This window comes from Pongo pygmaeus, chromosome 11 (assembly GCF_028885625.2).
Source record: "Pongo pygmaeus isolate AG05252 chromosome 11, NHGRI_mPonPyg2-v2.0_pri, whole genome shotgun sequence".
NCBI lineage: Eukaryota > Metazoa > Chordata > Mammalia > Primates > Hominidae > Pongo > Pongo pygmaeus.
The window spans coordinates 22,203,511-22,220,006 of NC_072384.2; positions in this window are offsets into that span (position 1 = coordinate 22,203,511).

The following is a 16,496-nucleotide window of genomic DNA, read 5'->3' on the forward strand; positions in this document are numbered from 1 at the left end:
CAATTGCCAAAGAAACACAAACCACAAGACTGTTGAGAGAATCCTGTAAGATATCTTGCTTAAACCAGTGTAAGTATTAGCTGGAAAACACTAGAAACCAAGGGCTGCTCAAGTGTCGGAATCTGACTATAGTGACTGGTACACAGCCACTGCCCCAACACTCCCCGTGCTCACCCCACTGCTGGCCAACCTCACCTCTCCCTTGGGACCCCTCCTATCTAATCAGTGTGCAGACCCAATACCCAATAATGATCAACTTTTTTTTATCACTCCTTTACAATAACGAGATATGCACAGTGACCTTCCCATGAGTGATTGCCAACTGGTTAATAATCCACATGCAAGCACTTCTAATAGTTAGAAATGACATTTAATTATTAAATGTTATTTATGTTCAGAAACATATATCATTTTGAGGTTGCTTTCCCTTAGAAATGGATTATGTTCAATGTCATTTTTATTCCAATAAACACACGATGCATTAATGAAAAGGTACAAGGGCACAAATCACACCTGCCAAAATCCAGTTTCAGCCATATGCCAGATTTGGAGAGCGCCATAGAGCTGCCAATACAACCCTTTAAGAAGCCAGATGCCACGGCTGGGGAAATACTTTTCACTCCTGCTCATGTAATTCTTACATTACTAATTAGCCTTAGCCCACACAGAACTAAAATTAATCATGAGAAGAGGCAGCTTGACTCTTCCAGTTATGTTTCAGTTTCAGGCTGTTTGCTTTCACCTCTGCCAGTGCATCCTCTGTTCCCGGCACTGTCTCCTGTTTGCCTCCTTTTGCTTGGTGTTCATGGGTGGAGCTCACTGAATGGCACTGGGATGGCAGTAGTCATTCCAAATGTAGCAAGTCCAAAACCCAACTCCTGATCCTACCCTCATTACAACCTAGTCCCTCTCACAGTAGATAACAGCTTTAACATTCCTGGTTTTCAGAGGCAATAAATCCTTTGAAGTGGTCTTGCTTACCCTTTCTCCCAGCCTCCCAGCCTGTCACCAACACATCTAAATGTTTTATTCTACAAAGTATCCTAGAAAGAGAAAAGTTCTTTTGCCATTATCTCCTGTTTGTGTTACTACAAGAGGCTCTTAAGGTTGTTTCTAGAGGCCACCCTCATGTTGTAGAAGCCCAAATTCAGGCTCCTGTATGGGATGTGTAGCTAATGCCAAACGTGACACATAGGTGCTGAGAGATAGAGAAAGGTTTATTCAATTTGGCCAAAGTAAGAAGGCAGGATGGTGAGATCTCTCAAATATTTAACAAACAGAAGACCAAAGTTTCCTTTCCTATTACAGGAAAGTTTCCTCCTATTTCTATACAATATATCCTATATACACTATATATTGGGTTATTTTTTCAAAGTTGATCTACCTATATGTGTACTCTTTCAAAAGTGGTACTGGAACTAGAAATGGTTCTATCTCAAAAGTAAATGAATTCTTAAGATAATTTTGAGATGTAAAAATGGGGAAAAGATTAAATTGTTTCTTCTTACAAATGTGTTCAGAAAAAATGATTAATTCTAAATCAGCTCAATAATAGCAACTAGCTAATTCAAAGAAGAATTGAGAACATTAGGATAAATTAAAACTGAATATTCACACAGTATATACTTATTTAGAAAGTTGGTTAAAATAAAATATGGAATGTGAATGTTGAGTGCTAGTACTAGGCATGCCTCCTTGAAAAGTCCTTTTCTCCAGTAACTGATATTTACTGTAGGAACCCCAACACAAAATACCAGGAGAGGGTTTTGTGGGGTAGTGAGTTGTGTCCAAGTTAAAGAACTTGGTCAACAGGGACAAGTAGAAGAGGTCATACCAAGAACGCTTTAACTTCCCACCAGTGCTTGAGCCTATATCAAACATTCCATCAAGGAATATGTCTTAAACCCCTCCTATGACAGAGGAACAATTATTTTTCATTACAAGGCTCAGTTTTTTCCTAAACAATAACACCAGACTGGCCCTGTCTAAAATGACTTTACACAACATAAACATTATTAATTTGTAAAAGCAGTTCTGCTATTTCTTCTAACTGAGAATTATAGAATTGCTGTTTTACATGGCCAATGAATCCTGAAAATCAAAATAGAATTATTTGAAATGCTAATGTTTTTCTGTATTCCTGATTAAGTCAATCAGATTAATTTTGTACTTATTTGCAATTTATAGCAAAATCTGTATTCATTTTTACCACTCAGTCTACTTGGTGCAGTTGCTAAACATTCCTATCAATATTGCAGACAAGATGGAGCACCTGATTAATACAAATGCCTAAACATAGTTTGCCTGATTTTGGCTAATTTATCTTGTATTGACAAAATCAAAAGTAGTTAAGAAATAAGCATACAAAATGTTACTCACCATCTTGTAAATGTCAACCTTATTGGGAGGCAATATTATGTGTGGAATGCTTGCCTCATTTAAATTTGCCAGCATAACTGAAAATATGTTTTAATAAATCTTACATAGTAAAAATAATCTGGTTGCAACAGGACAAGAAAAATTAGGTTCATTTGATAACATTCTCATTTAAATACTTAGCACTATGCTTGTACTCAATGATTATATCAAGTAAATCCCCCAAATTTGCAGTAAAAATGTAACTGCCTGAGAAATAATATAATAAAAAACTGAATAACAAATATATGGAGTCTGCATTACAACTATAAAACAAGTCAATAACAAAAGAATTGATAGTGTTTTGTTTGGATATTTTAGAGTTATAATCTGAAACTGTTTATGTTGCAACTATGTAAATTTATGGCTTGGCACCAAACAATGCAATGTAATAGAATTCATTCCTTTCTATCTCTTAAAGGCACAGAGTAAAATTGTAAAATCAGATATTTTTTGTGGATAAATTAAAGAAAAGACAATCTTCCTGGGAAAACATAGATTCAATACATTTTTCGGTATTTTCTTCAACTTTATAAATGTATCTGTTCCTTGATCATTGCTTCTCATGATGAAAGAGACTGAATTCTTGCTAACGCCTTAAAATAGGGTTCATTCACAGCTTTGACCACCCGGCTAACAACTGGGTCAACAACATATCCCTGAGAACTTTGCAGAGAGAACAACACTGCTCTCTTGGCTCTATACAAATACAATTATTAGAGTACCAATTATGCTACCTTTTTAAAATTAGATAACCTGTTTCTTCAGTTGAAAGTGGTCTATGAAAGTATGAATCACATATTCGTCATCAGTGAAACCCTAGAACCTTGCACATTACTTAATGCTTGGAGGTGATTCAATGCATTTTTGTGGATATTTAATGAAATAAAATTAAATTGAGCTTGCAAAGCAAGTAATTTGTTTTAATATGCCCTAGAAAGCTCTTTAATGCCTGTTTATTCGTCTCACCAGCACTGTGCTAAAATATAAGAGTAAACAGATATCTTATAGACTTGATTGATAGAAGAAGAAAATGCAAGGAATACTTCTCTTTCTCATGACAATGACACTGTCACTTACTCACATATCCATTCCCCAAGCATTCACCAGTCACCTAATATATGCAGGATACTCAGATATCCCTTTCCTTAAGGATCTTCAAACCTAGTAGGAGGTTTGAAGTTATGTTTGAAGTATGTAGTCCATGCAGGGGTGCTGGGTTTCTTCTACCAAGCCATTGTTTTGCCCAGCACATTATTTCTTACATGCACTCTGGGGAAAGTCATACCAAGAAGATAAATTAATGGGGAAAACACATCCACAAAGAAATTAATGTTAAATATAAATGTGTAGCCTGCATAGGAACACTGCTAAGTCCCAGAAAACCTGCTCAGACTTTCTTTTCCTTTTCTTTTTTCTTTTTTTTTTTTTTTTTTTTTTTTTGAGATGGAGTTTCACTCTTGTTGCCCAGACTGGAGTGCATTGGAGTGATCTCGGCTTACTGCAACCTCCACTTCCCGGGTTCAAGTGATTCTCCTGCCTCAGCCTCCAGAGTAGCTGGGATTACAGGCACACGCCACCATGCCTGGCTAATTTTTGTATTTTTAGTAGAGACAGGGTTTCACCATGTTGGCCAGGCTTGTCTCCAACTCCTGACCTCAGGTGATCCACCTGCCTCAACCTCCCAGAATGCTGGGATTACAGGCGTAAGCCACCGTGCTAGGCCTCAGACTTTCAATTACCATTGACTTCTCTCTCAAATGTGATTTGTCCCACATGAGGTCCACAAGCATGTGCTGCCTCTTCTGCTCCTGGATCAGAGCCTCCTAGCCCTCCATCACTAAAACCTGGGTGCCGTACAGCCACATCTCAACACGAAGTTCCCTCTGGCCCTCTAGTAGGTCCTTACAGAAGAGAGGAAGTGCTGCCTTCTCAGAATGGCCCCAACTGCTACCCAGTTTCCAGTGATCCTTTTGTTCTTGCTGGGCACATAACCTCTGACAGCCTGTGACCATGAGCAGGCATCACTATCTCTACTTGGGAGCAGTTATGCTGCAGTGGTCTTCTGTGTGAACTGCTGTCCCCTCACCCTGTGTATCCATGTTGTTGGGTCACTTGGTTTTCTCTTTTCCAAAGAGCAGTTATTGAGTTTAGACACAGAAGTGAGCAGAAGCAGATGTGACCACTGCCTTTATGAAGTCTGCATTCCCTAGACATGGAGTACATGAGGCATGGCTCGTGTTCTTTTCTCTCTTCCCCATATCGCTTTCAAAAGGCTAAGCAGGAATGTCCACTACTTTTGGAAGTGTATGTTTGTTTGACATCATGCTCATCTTCCAAGCACACACACACACTCACACACACACACACATTAACACACACACACATTCACACATACACACGCACATTCACACACATTCACACACACTCACACACACATTCACACACTCACACACATATTCACACACATTCACACACAGTCACACACATTTACACACATGCGCACACACATTCACACACATGGGCACACACACATTCATGCATACACACATTCGCAAACATTCACACGCACATTCACACACACACATTCATGCACATACACACACATTCATGCACACATCCCACAATACAGTATTTTTTCCTTTTGCTGTCTACCAAAAATTTTCTATCAGAATTCATTTGAGCTGAAAAAAAGAAATAATGACAAAAAAATTTCTGACTACGTGCAGATTGCGTTTTCTTTCTCTCTGTATCACCTACATCAGAAAACACAGTATCTAGAACACAGCGATCCTTCAACGACTATCTGGTGAGTGATGCATAAACAAATGAGCAAATGAGGAACCCAAGTTTGCAATCATTCACGTGTATGAGAGCAATTAAAATATGTTTAGAAATGTGATGGTTTGTGGTACTATTTCCAAATGTTGGCTATCTCCTCTTGTGTGACAATCATACTCTTCCAGCCTTTTGGCAGCAGGCAGGGCCATCTGATTTGCTTTGGCCAATACAGTGAAGCAGAAATGATGCTACCCACCTCTAAGCAAATATGTCAAAAACAGCTGCATGGTGCCATTATCTATTTTTCCCGTTTTATGAGACGAGTATGTCCCAAATGGGGACTTCTCTTCACAGGACTCTTGGATACAGAGTATACCAAACCTTAGCTAAACTTACAGAAGACATGAACAGAGGGCAAGAAGTAAACATTTGCTGTTGGAAGCCATTCAGATATGTTTGTTTGTTTGTTTGTTTACAGCACAATTAAGTCTAAGCTAAGTGATTTATGGAATATCACAAGCTTACTTTTGAGATGGAGAAGTTATCCAAAGTTCTTAACAGTCTGCAAGTTTGGAATAGCTGAAAGAAGGAAAGGAAGGGAAGGGGAGGGGAGGGGAGGGGAGGGGAGGGAGAGAAAGAGAAAGAGAAAGAGAGGCTATTATCCCCTGAGACACCACCGGGCATCAAGTATTAAATAATCTTACACGTATAGTTCTTACAACCATATCAAGGTAGTGTCTATCATAATTTATAGGTGAGAAAGCAGGCTCAATTATTATATTTGTTGAGCTTTCACTACGTTCCTGTTCTATGGAATGTTTTAACTTTTGCGATAATCCTAAACTCATTGACTTACACAGATATAAAGATGTTACTCTTTGCCTTTTCATTCTGTACATGTGTGAGTTGTGTGTTTGTGTGTGAGGGTGTATGCGGGCAAGGTATGACGTAATAAGAAATACATATTTGGTCTTTGTCCCTGGTACCTGACACAAGTTCCTAAAACTCTTGGAATTTCCTGAGTGATCAGTGTGAGGGAAGCATCTATTGTTTTTCATAATAAGTCCTTTTCAAACATACCTGAGATTGAGGTGGCTCTTGGAAAATGAGGCTTGGTTGCCAGAGGAACCAACCATGTAATCAGAGGATTGAAATTTTCAGCCCCACCTCTAACCTCCCTCAGGAAGGGAAGAAGGGCAGGAGATTGAGCTCAATCACAAGGCCAGTGATTTAACCAATCTTGCTTATGTAATGATGCCTCCAAAAAAAACCCAAATAATGGAGTTCAGAGGGCTCCTAGGTTGATGAACATATGTCAGTGCTGAGAGAGTGCACACTGGGAGAGGGATAGAAGCTCTGTGCTGCACCCTACATCTTGATCTGTGCATCTCTGTCATTTGGTTGTTTGTCTGTATCCTTTATAATAAGCCAGTAAACATTAATAAGCCATTTCTTGGGTTTTGTGAATGTTTATAGCCAACTGTCAAACAATAAGGGGTTAGAGGAGCCTCAAATTTATAGCCAGTTTATGAGAATTACAGGTAACAATCTGGGCCTTGCAATTGGTATCTGAAGTGGTGGGCAGCCTTGCGGGAATGAGCACTTAAACTGTAGGTCCACGCTGACTCCAGGGAGTTAGTTTCAGAATTTAGTTAAATTGTAGAACGCTCGGTTGGTGTCCGCAGAGAAATGGAAAATTGCTTGGTTAGAAAACCCACATGTTTGGTGTCAGAAGTATTTTGAGTACATAGGAAAACAACAGTTTTTCTTTTGACAGGGTAAGGGTAAATGGCTGTGGGGAAGGCACATAACCATGGTTGATTGTACCCATGGCACCTAGGGGTTTTGCAGAGTAGCTCCCATTTCAATTCTATAATAGACTTTCTCATTTGGGAAACTGGTGTTGACGCTTTCTACGTCAGAAAACAATTGTGAAAATAAATATCAAATACGACATAAATTTCCTTCGAAGATACAATCTCATCTATATATGTTTGGTTCCTTTGTTATTATTAGCAGGGGAAAAAGAACAGCTCACTGTGATTGTTCCTAATGAGTCAGTAGGGTATGGATAGAAGACAAACATTTTCATATGCACATGCCTCTGACGGAGTGAAAATGAAAAGTAAATATAATTTAAATTGAAAACTTCCAAGAGCCCATAATTTTCCAAGAGCAAATAGATAGGAAAAAGGTTTCGTGAGCTCTTTTCATAAATGAAAAGAGGGAAATCAGAAAGCAAATAAAAATGTAGCATTTAATGGCATGCTAGCTGAAAGAAATCTCACTTGGAATCACTAATGCACAAAATCGGAAGTATCTCAGAGATTTACAGACCCACACTTTCATTTTACAGTGAGGAAAAGTGAAGCCTGCTGAGGGGAAAGTAACTTGCCCAAACTCATTCTAGTAATTAGCTCAACTAAGGCATGTGAACAAATTTCAGGACATCAGAGTTTTGTGGAGCTGGGATTTTGCACTCAAGTAACATAGTGTTAAAGTAAACGCCATTTTTCTGTCCCTGATTGTAATGCAGGTGGTGGATGAAATTCATCTGGGTTCTGTGCTACTTGAAATCTACACCTTGAAATTCACATTTTTAAGAATTTACCCTCTAATTTGTCCAGTGACTTTGTAATTTATTCCATCATACCAGAAACTGAATTCTGATAAGCAAATGATATCATATCAGAAAGCAAAGGATTCCTCAGAAGAATAATACCCTTGTGTGTACTTTTTTTTTTTTTTTTTTTTTCAGACAGAGTCTTGCTCTGTCACCCAGGCTGGAGTGCACAGGCGGGATCTCAGCTCACTGAAACCTCTGCCTCCTAGGTTCAAACAATTCTCTGCCTCAGCCTCCCAAGTAGCTGAGATTACAGGCAGCCACCATCATGCCCGGCTAATTTTTCTATTTTTAGTAGAGACGGGGTTTCACCTTGTTGGCCAGGCTGGTCTTGAACTCCTGAGCTCATGATCCATCCACCTCGGCCTCCCAAAGTGCTGGGATTACAGGCTTGAGCCACTGCGCTCAGCTGTGTTTACTTTTTATAAGTCCATTTTTCAAATCTTGATTACATTAGATTAACGGTATATCTTTGGAGCTCAAAAGACAAAATCATTATATGCCAACACAGCCTATAGGCCACCTAAACAGAGCCTAAAGTTTTAATGAGCTCTAGGAAGTTTCCTCTGAGTTGGGACTCATGAAAAGAACTCATGAGTGTTTTAAGTGAACAATAGTTACATTGACTAAAGTAAGAAATTGGATGTCTGATTTCCTTTGAATTTTTTGAGGCACTTTAAGTATCAAGCAGGAGTGCTATCTCTAACTAAAGAATACCATTATTGCCATTCCAAACATTATTCCTAACTGTCTGAGATAATAATTGCAACAATAATAATAATAATGAGAAGTGGGCAATTATTAATACTTAAGTATAAATTTATCTCTTAGAATACTAATAAAAGCTTTAAAGCTGGCTTTTTAAAAAGAGCTAAGCATAGTAGGGCCTTTTAGGAAAGGCAGGCCTGGATCAGATACCAGACTGGAGGCTCTAGCCAAGTAAATAGCAAATGCCAGGACATTGGAGAGGACCACAGAAGAGAACTAAAAGGGAACTAGAGAAAATCTCCAAAGATTTGCTTAGCCTCTGTTTATTAAAAAAAAAAAAAAAGAAAAGAAAAAAAAGAAAAAAGAGTTATACTAAAATAAATTAATCACAAATCATTCAAAGTATATTTTTATAACTTTGCCTTCAGAGCAAGATCAGCCAAGGAAAAAAATCCCTAAGTCCTATCATTCCAAGGACCAACAAAAATATAAAAATATAAAATTAAAAAACATTAAAATGAGAATCTGAGACTATTTAGGCATTTTCTTTGTATGTTAGACATAGGATCAATCATTCCATTATAAATATGCATTGATATTACTCTAAAATTTTCTGTTAAAAATCTTCAAAAGTTCAAAATGTATTTAAAACAATGAAAACTCCATGAGTCATACTTCCAAGACACCCCTCCCCAAATATAGAATGATAGTGAGAAAGGTATTTGATGAGAGGCATAAGGAATGCTTTGTGAGTTCAGAGGAGACAGAGACCCTTCCATATGGATAAACCACAGATACTTCATGATAACAAAGGAGGCATCAAATAGGTACTATGGAGTTTTTGTTTGTTTGTTTGTTTTTAGACTTCAGCTAGGAAATGAGCCTCTTTGGGTCAGATACTAGCTCTTTGGTGTAGTAGCTGTTCACCCTTGGTCAAATTGGATTCATTAATGTCTGAAAAGCCCTTAGAACAGTGCTAAGCACATGTGAGTGTTCAGGGCCCATGGGCCACTATTGTATTTCACTGGGGTAAGATTCCAACACTGCCTGACAAGGTGGCTCACGCCTGTAATCCCAGCACTTTGGGAGGCCAACGTGGGAGGATCACGAGGTCAGGAGATTGAGACCATCCTGGCTAACACGGTGAAACCCCGTCTCTACTAAACATACAAAAAATTAGCCGGACATGGTGGTGGGCACCTGTAGTCCTAGCTACTTGGGAGGCTGAGGCAGGAGAATGGCGTGACCCTGGGAGGCGGAGCTTGCAGTGAGCAGAGTTCGCACCACAGCACTCCAGCCTGGGTGACACAGCCAGACTCCATCTCAAAAAAAAAAAAAAAAAAAATAGATTCCAACACTCTGAGTTGGCGATGTGGATTTTAAGGGAAAAGGCGAAGCAGGACTAGTGAAAACAATCAGCATGAACACACTCTGAGCAGAGTCACAGAACATAATTGAGCAGGCAAAGAAGCCGAGAAGCAAGGCCAGGCTGGGTTCTCTGAACACCTATTGCATTTGTCTGCTTCTCTTTTATAAGGCACGTCATTTCTTACCTCATATTACACCAGTTTATGAATATGTCATTATCCCTACATGACCAGCACCTGAAAAAGGGCAGTGGAATACTCATAGAATGCATGGATGGGCATGTGTTAAATAACACAATGAAACACACAGGCATGGTTTTGTACAACCTCAAATTTTAGGCCTGGGCTCTGTTAAGCTCTATGTCCTACCTCTCTTCCATTTTCGTCTTTGATTTTCATCTTCCGTACTATTTTGTTCCTCCTACATGTTCACCTACACTATAACCAGTTCCGCTCAATGCCGTCATGCAAGTCAATTCCTGTGTGTGAATATTCTCTTTTTCTTACTAAGTTGTGAACCCGGCCTCAGGACTTGAGAAATCCATTTTCTGGAGAAGCATTCTCTCCAACTGCATTTCATGATCATCTTCCCTCAGTCACATCTCTCCAGGATGAACTTTTTACCCAAGCACATACAGATGGATGTTTCCATATCAGCTTTGGTGACTCATGTGGTTTGTGTACCATGATTGGCCTCTTGAAAGGGTTAGGAGTACATTTCCTTTAAGTGACTCCCTACTCAGACTACAATGACAGCTTCATTCAAAGAGATAAGTGTGAACAAATACCTAATTATCTGTTTTCACAGTTGCTAGATACTGCATAAAGGCCAATAGTAACATTTCAGAGTCTAATTTCAAATTTCAGCAGTAGTTCAATACATAACATCAATAAGAGGAAACTGAAGTATAGCCATCCACAATACTGATGGCCAAACAGAATCCATACTTTTGAGTATACCCCACAGGCATATACCACAGCTTTAAAAGAACGGATTTTGCATTCAGTCACCAAAATTCCTGCTCTCATACCACAACTATAGCTAGGAGGTCAGTAAGCTCCAGTTGAATGTTTGTTATCTTTGGGAGGATTAAGGGGTTGAGGAAAATGTTTCTTTAAAAACTAGAATTAAAACAGATTATTATTGCATATAATGCAAATTGTATATAATTTTTAAATTAAACTTGAGTCTTTAAAAACTCTTTACATTCTGACAGCTGTTTCAGGCAACCACCACATGCACTCAGGCATAATCTGTTTTCATTCAACGGGGAAATTTTGAAAAGAGTTGAGAAGAACCCCACGGAGATGTCTCTATTACATGGAGGATGCATTGAGCTTTCAGTTGAACAACTTCCCTTTGCGTAACTGGTACCATCAGGAGCTGCCCTGAGAGCACCCAAAAGTAAGCTTTAATGTGTAGTTACCCACACGAGCATGTCTGCAGGAGTACCTTGAAGATAGAAATCCACTGTGTCCTGCCTTGCCATCGTAATTAGTCAACCAGTTTTGTTTAATTAAAGTAAACGTGTTTGGAATGCTGTAATTACTTGTTAGTAAGGAAAACATTTGCTCTAATTAGGTACTCATTAGAAATTCAAAAACCACTTAATATTAGCAATTAAAACTGAAACTGTACTTCGAGATTGAATTCCCCATGTCCGTAAACGAAGCAGTCCAACACATGCTGGTCCTGAATTTTAGTTAACTGACTGCAGCCCTGGATGGCACCAAGGGAAAGAAAAAGTCACAGATTTAATTGGGAAACGTGGCCGTAAGACCAAAGTACTGAACAGTCCCTCCCCATGGAAGTCACCCATGCAGAGGGGTGGGCAGAGATCCATAAACCATTTGTTTAGAGCTAAGTATACAGAAAGTAAGGCGGGAAGGAAGAGAGAGCGGGAGGAGAGGAAGAAAGCAACAGTTACTCATCCAATAAATAACTGGGCCCTTTTAATGTGCAGAACAGCCTGAGTTCATGCATAGAAGAGACATAGGAGGAAATCAAGTGCTGGAGCCAAACCACAGCACAACAACATTATAGTTAAAGCATGGCACAAAATCATAGCACAATACTATAAATCTCCTTAGGCAAAATATGATAAAATGTCAAAAGATAAAGGCCATGAGATTTAACAGCCATCTCAAAGGGGCAGCAGTTTGTCAGAGGGGAAATAATCAGGCAGTTTTAAATGGGTAGAGTGTTTTTGTGTTTGTGTTTTTATTTTCAGTGACAGAGGACAGGACAGTGGATTCCTAAGAACACAGGGTTGTGTGTATATAATCGATTGTTTTCTTTTTTTTTTTTGCTTTTTTTTTTTTTTTTTTTTGAGACAGAGGGTCACTCTGTGACCAGGCTGGAGTGCAGTGGTGCGATCTCACTTCACTGCAACTTCTGCCTCCAGAGTCAAACGATTCTCCTGCCTCAGCCTCCCGAGTAGCTGGGACTACAGGTGCACGCCACCATGCCCAGCTAATTTTTGTATATTTAATAGAGACGAGGTTTCAACATGTTGGCCAGGATGGTCTTGATCTCTTGAGCTCATGATCTGCCCGCCTTGGCCTCCCAAAGTGCTAGGATTACATGCGAGAGCCACTGCGCCTGGCCGATTTTTTAAAAATATGTATTTGGGTTGCATTGATAGTGCAATTATGTAAAATTTTGGCCAGATGGGTTTTTGCCACATTGTTTGAAAAAAAATTATTTGATTTTTCTTTGAAATCCCATTGAATATATTTTCCTAGATCAAACAAAACAGGGCAAAGCGTGAAGGTAATAATTGTATTTGGATGAGGGCTGACTCACACATTCATTTCGGACTTCAGCTTCTCTATTCATTTTTCCTCTTTCTTTCCATAAAAGCTTCCAAAATTGTGTGCTTCAATCACTGGAATGAAGTTAGCATATTGTGCGTTTTTTTTTTTAAAGCTATGCAAAGCTTCCGTGACAATTCCCACTCAATAAACACAATGTGTTTTCTCTTTAGACAGACGACACATCTTTCACATACAGGGAGCTATTGTTCTATTTCCTTATTCATTCCTTTCCATGTCATAAATCTTGGCAAAGAAAGGCTATGTCTACAGGTACAACTAATTTGACTGTTTTGACTGAACTGAGGGACTATTACCTTCTTACTGATAACTTAGTTAAATAGCTAGCTGTCAAGATGATCCTGCTGGCTGGGTGTAACTCACAGCAAGCATGACTGAGAGAGGCTGTGTTTTACTGCTGAACATGGACTCCAGTGATGGAGCCATGGGTTCTACACAGAGGCTTGTCCATTCCTAGACGTGCCAGCTCAACCACCACTTATTTCATGATGCAGTTTTCTAGAATTAAATGAGTATGATAGTTTTAATAATCTATATCAGTTTTGGAAAATTGCTTTGCCCATGCATTCATTTATGTGCAATTGACACTTTTTCAGCAATCTTCCATAATTCAGATTTTGTGTTTTCCTCAAGGCAACCACAATTCAGTGCGATGACAGACTGGCTCCTTCTCATCATCTATCAAAGATTACCCTTCTTCTGCTTGTCCCATAAATGCCTGGAGCAATCAGGATTCCCTTTTCAATCCTTTTTTTCTTGTTACTTTAAGCTTCTTCCATCAGCTGTTTCCATATATGAAATTATTACCTCAAAACTAATGACTCCACAATTTGTCTCTCACCATACAGTTTTTTATATATCCAACTGCTTTGATAATACTGTTGCTTGTATGTTTCTCGGGGATCTAAAATCCAAACTCTCACACCACTTGGTGTCTTTCTTTCCAAACCTGTTCTGGGTCCATCAGTTCCTGCCTCAGTAAGTAGCTCTACCACCCATGGGATTGCCCATGCCTGAACTTTGTTGGCCTTAACTCTTTCCTCAGCTTCAGGTAGCACTTTTAATGAACTGCCATGAAAAATTTATCATACTCCCTTTATATATCTCAAATCCATCTATTTGTTTTATTGTTGCTGCTCAAACTACTGCTCAATCTCAGGAAACCTAAACTTAATCTTTGAACATAAGCATATTTCAAATACAAAGAGGGTTCTACAGCCTGGTCCTCACTGATTTATTCTCTGCTATGCAGAGAGTAAGTTTTCTCATGTGTCTAAAATCCTGATATTTATATTATACATAGAAACCTAATATTTGATCATCACGAAAAACTTAGTCTATTATCAGCAACTTTCAGGTAAAAAGAGAAATACAAATCAAAATTGCAAAATTTCTGAAAAACAGTAATAGTGAAGACACTATAGTTCAGAATCAAGATGCAGCAAAACAAATACTCAAGTGAAATATTGTTTTAAATCTTCATAAAATATACAAAAAATAATAAAAGTTAACAAATTAAGCATCAAACTAAAAATTAGAACAAAATGTTGAAAAATAACCAATTAATGGAAAAGAAAAGAAAGAATTCTTGAAGATAAAACTCACCAATAAATAAAGAAATTACTTATTTGAAGAACTCCGAAAGTGATAAAACATTAAATTACCTGAGAAAAAACACAAAAGAAACAAACGCTGTTATGATAAGGGGGGAAACAATCACTGATATAAAAATAACGTTTTTTTTTAAGTTAGAAAGTTTCATTTTGGTAAACTCAAGGCAAATAAATAGAAAACTAGATGAAATGTAAACTATTTTAACAAAATATTATTTACCAAAAACTGACTTCATAGGAATAGAAACAAAACAGATTAATTTCCACCAAAAATGGAGAAAACCCTGACAATGGTGTACTGCTAAGTTAATATCAAAAATACATGGTTTCATAGGAGAATCCTACTGAACAACCCATAATTCCCATATTACTTAAACTGTTCCAGAGAGTAGAGGACAAAAGGGCCATTTCTGAATTATTGTAATGAGGAAATATTGATTCAAAAAATAATGATTGCAGAAAAACAAAAGCTACAAGACTCATCTCTTTTATGTAACCTCATGCTAAGAATTCAAGAATGATTCACTATTAACAAATATATTAATATAATTAATTACATCATTTTACTTAATTATAGAAATTATATGAGCATCTCTACAGAAACTGAAAGGGATTTGACAACTTCCAGCTACATTCTTCATACAACAACAACAACAACAAATGCAACATGATGGAAATGAATGATTACATACATCCTTACATGTGACTGCTTGTGTATACACACACACACAAACACACACACACAAATCTAGATTAATGCAGGGACATACCTCTGTGACATAATCAATTATTAAAGTCAAGAACAAGACACTTTCTCAGCTTTCACAATTATTATTAAACTTTTTTGCTAAAGTCATTAGCCAATGTATCAGACGAGTAAAATATATTAGATTAAAAGTGGTAGGAAGGAGGTTGAAACACCCTCACACATAGTTTGTAGATGATGTAACTGTCTTACCAGACCTTAGAGAGTTTGTAAAAATTTTAACAACTACTAAAAACAATGAGATAGCAGGATATAGAACTAATAAAGAATAATCAATGGCCCTCATATTTAAAAAAAACTAAAAGGAGACATAATGAAAAAGAAGACTTCACTTTTAATAAGAGACAAAAACAAGCATAGGAATAAACACAAGATATGTGCAAAGAACAACTTTATGCAGAAACTTTTTTAGAAGTCCTCAAGGAACCCAAAAATAGACATGACAAGTAGAGATATATAACATGTTTTTAATAGAATGACTCAGTCTCATAAAGATGTCAGTTCTCTCTCTGTAATATAAATTAACATTAAGCCATTGAAAATAATCAAGATGTACTTCAGGATTAGATATGCTGATTCCAAATCTTATGTAAAAAAAATGAACAATATGACCATAATAATACTAAAAGTAAAAAGGCAATAAGGAGATATAGCCTTAAGAGATATTAAATATACTATAATCACTCAATAATTTCACAATGTAGTGCTGGCAAATGAATAGAAAGTCAAACGAAGGAAATGAGAAAGAAAGTTTAGAAATAGACTCAGATATTATAAGAATTTTGTATCTAACAAATGAGGCATTTCAAGCCATAAAAGAAAGTATTTTTTTACTATATATAAATAAACACCTTTATGCCTAGGCCCCAAAACATATGTAAAAGACAAATGACAAGGTAGGAAACTATTTCAATTTTATTCATAGCAACATTTTTGCAAGATTATTGCAAGAAATCATCCAAGTGACCATCAGTTGAGTCTGGTTTAATTCCGCTGTACTCATATTAAAATCATAAGCAGCTGGAAAGTTAAGTACCTATATGGGAAGGTCTGCAAAATATATTGTTATGTGAATAAAGCAAGGCTAAAAGGAGTATGCGTAGTTCGCTATCTTTTGAGTTAGGTAAGAAGGGTATATATGTATCTGTTTACATTTGCATAAAGAAACACTGGAAAGCTGTACTATGCTCTTACTTACTGCTGGACTTTTGAACATGTTAATCCTTCCTCTCCATGGGTTTTTCCTCTTTTGCCTCCTGACAACTCCTATTTACACTTCAGGCCTCCACATGATGTATATTTCTCCGGAAAATGTTAGTTTCTGTGGCCCGATAATTTGTGGGAACTCTCCCTATGTGCTCATCTGTATTTAAGCATAATTTATCATT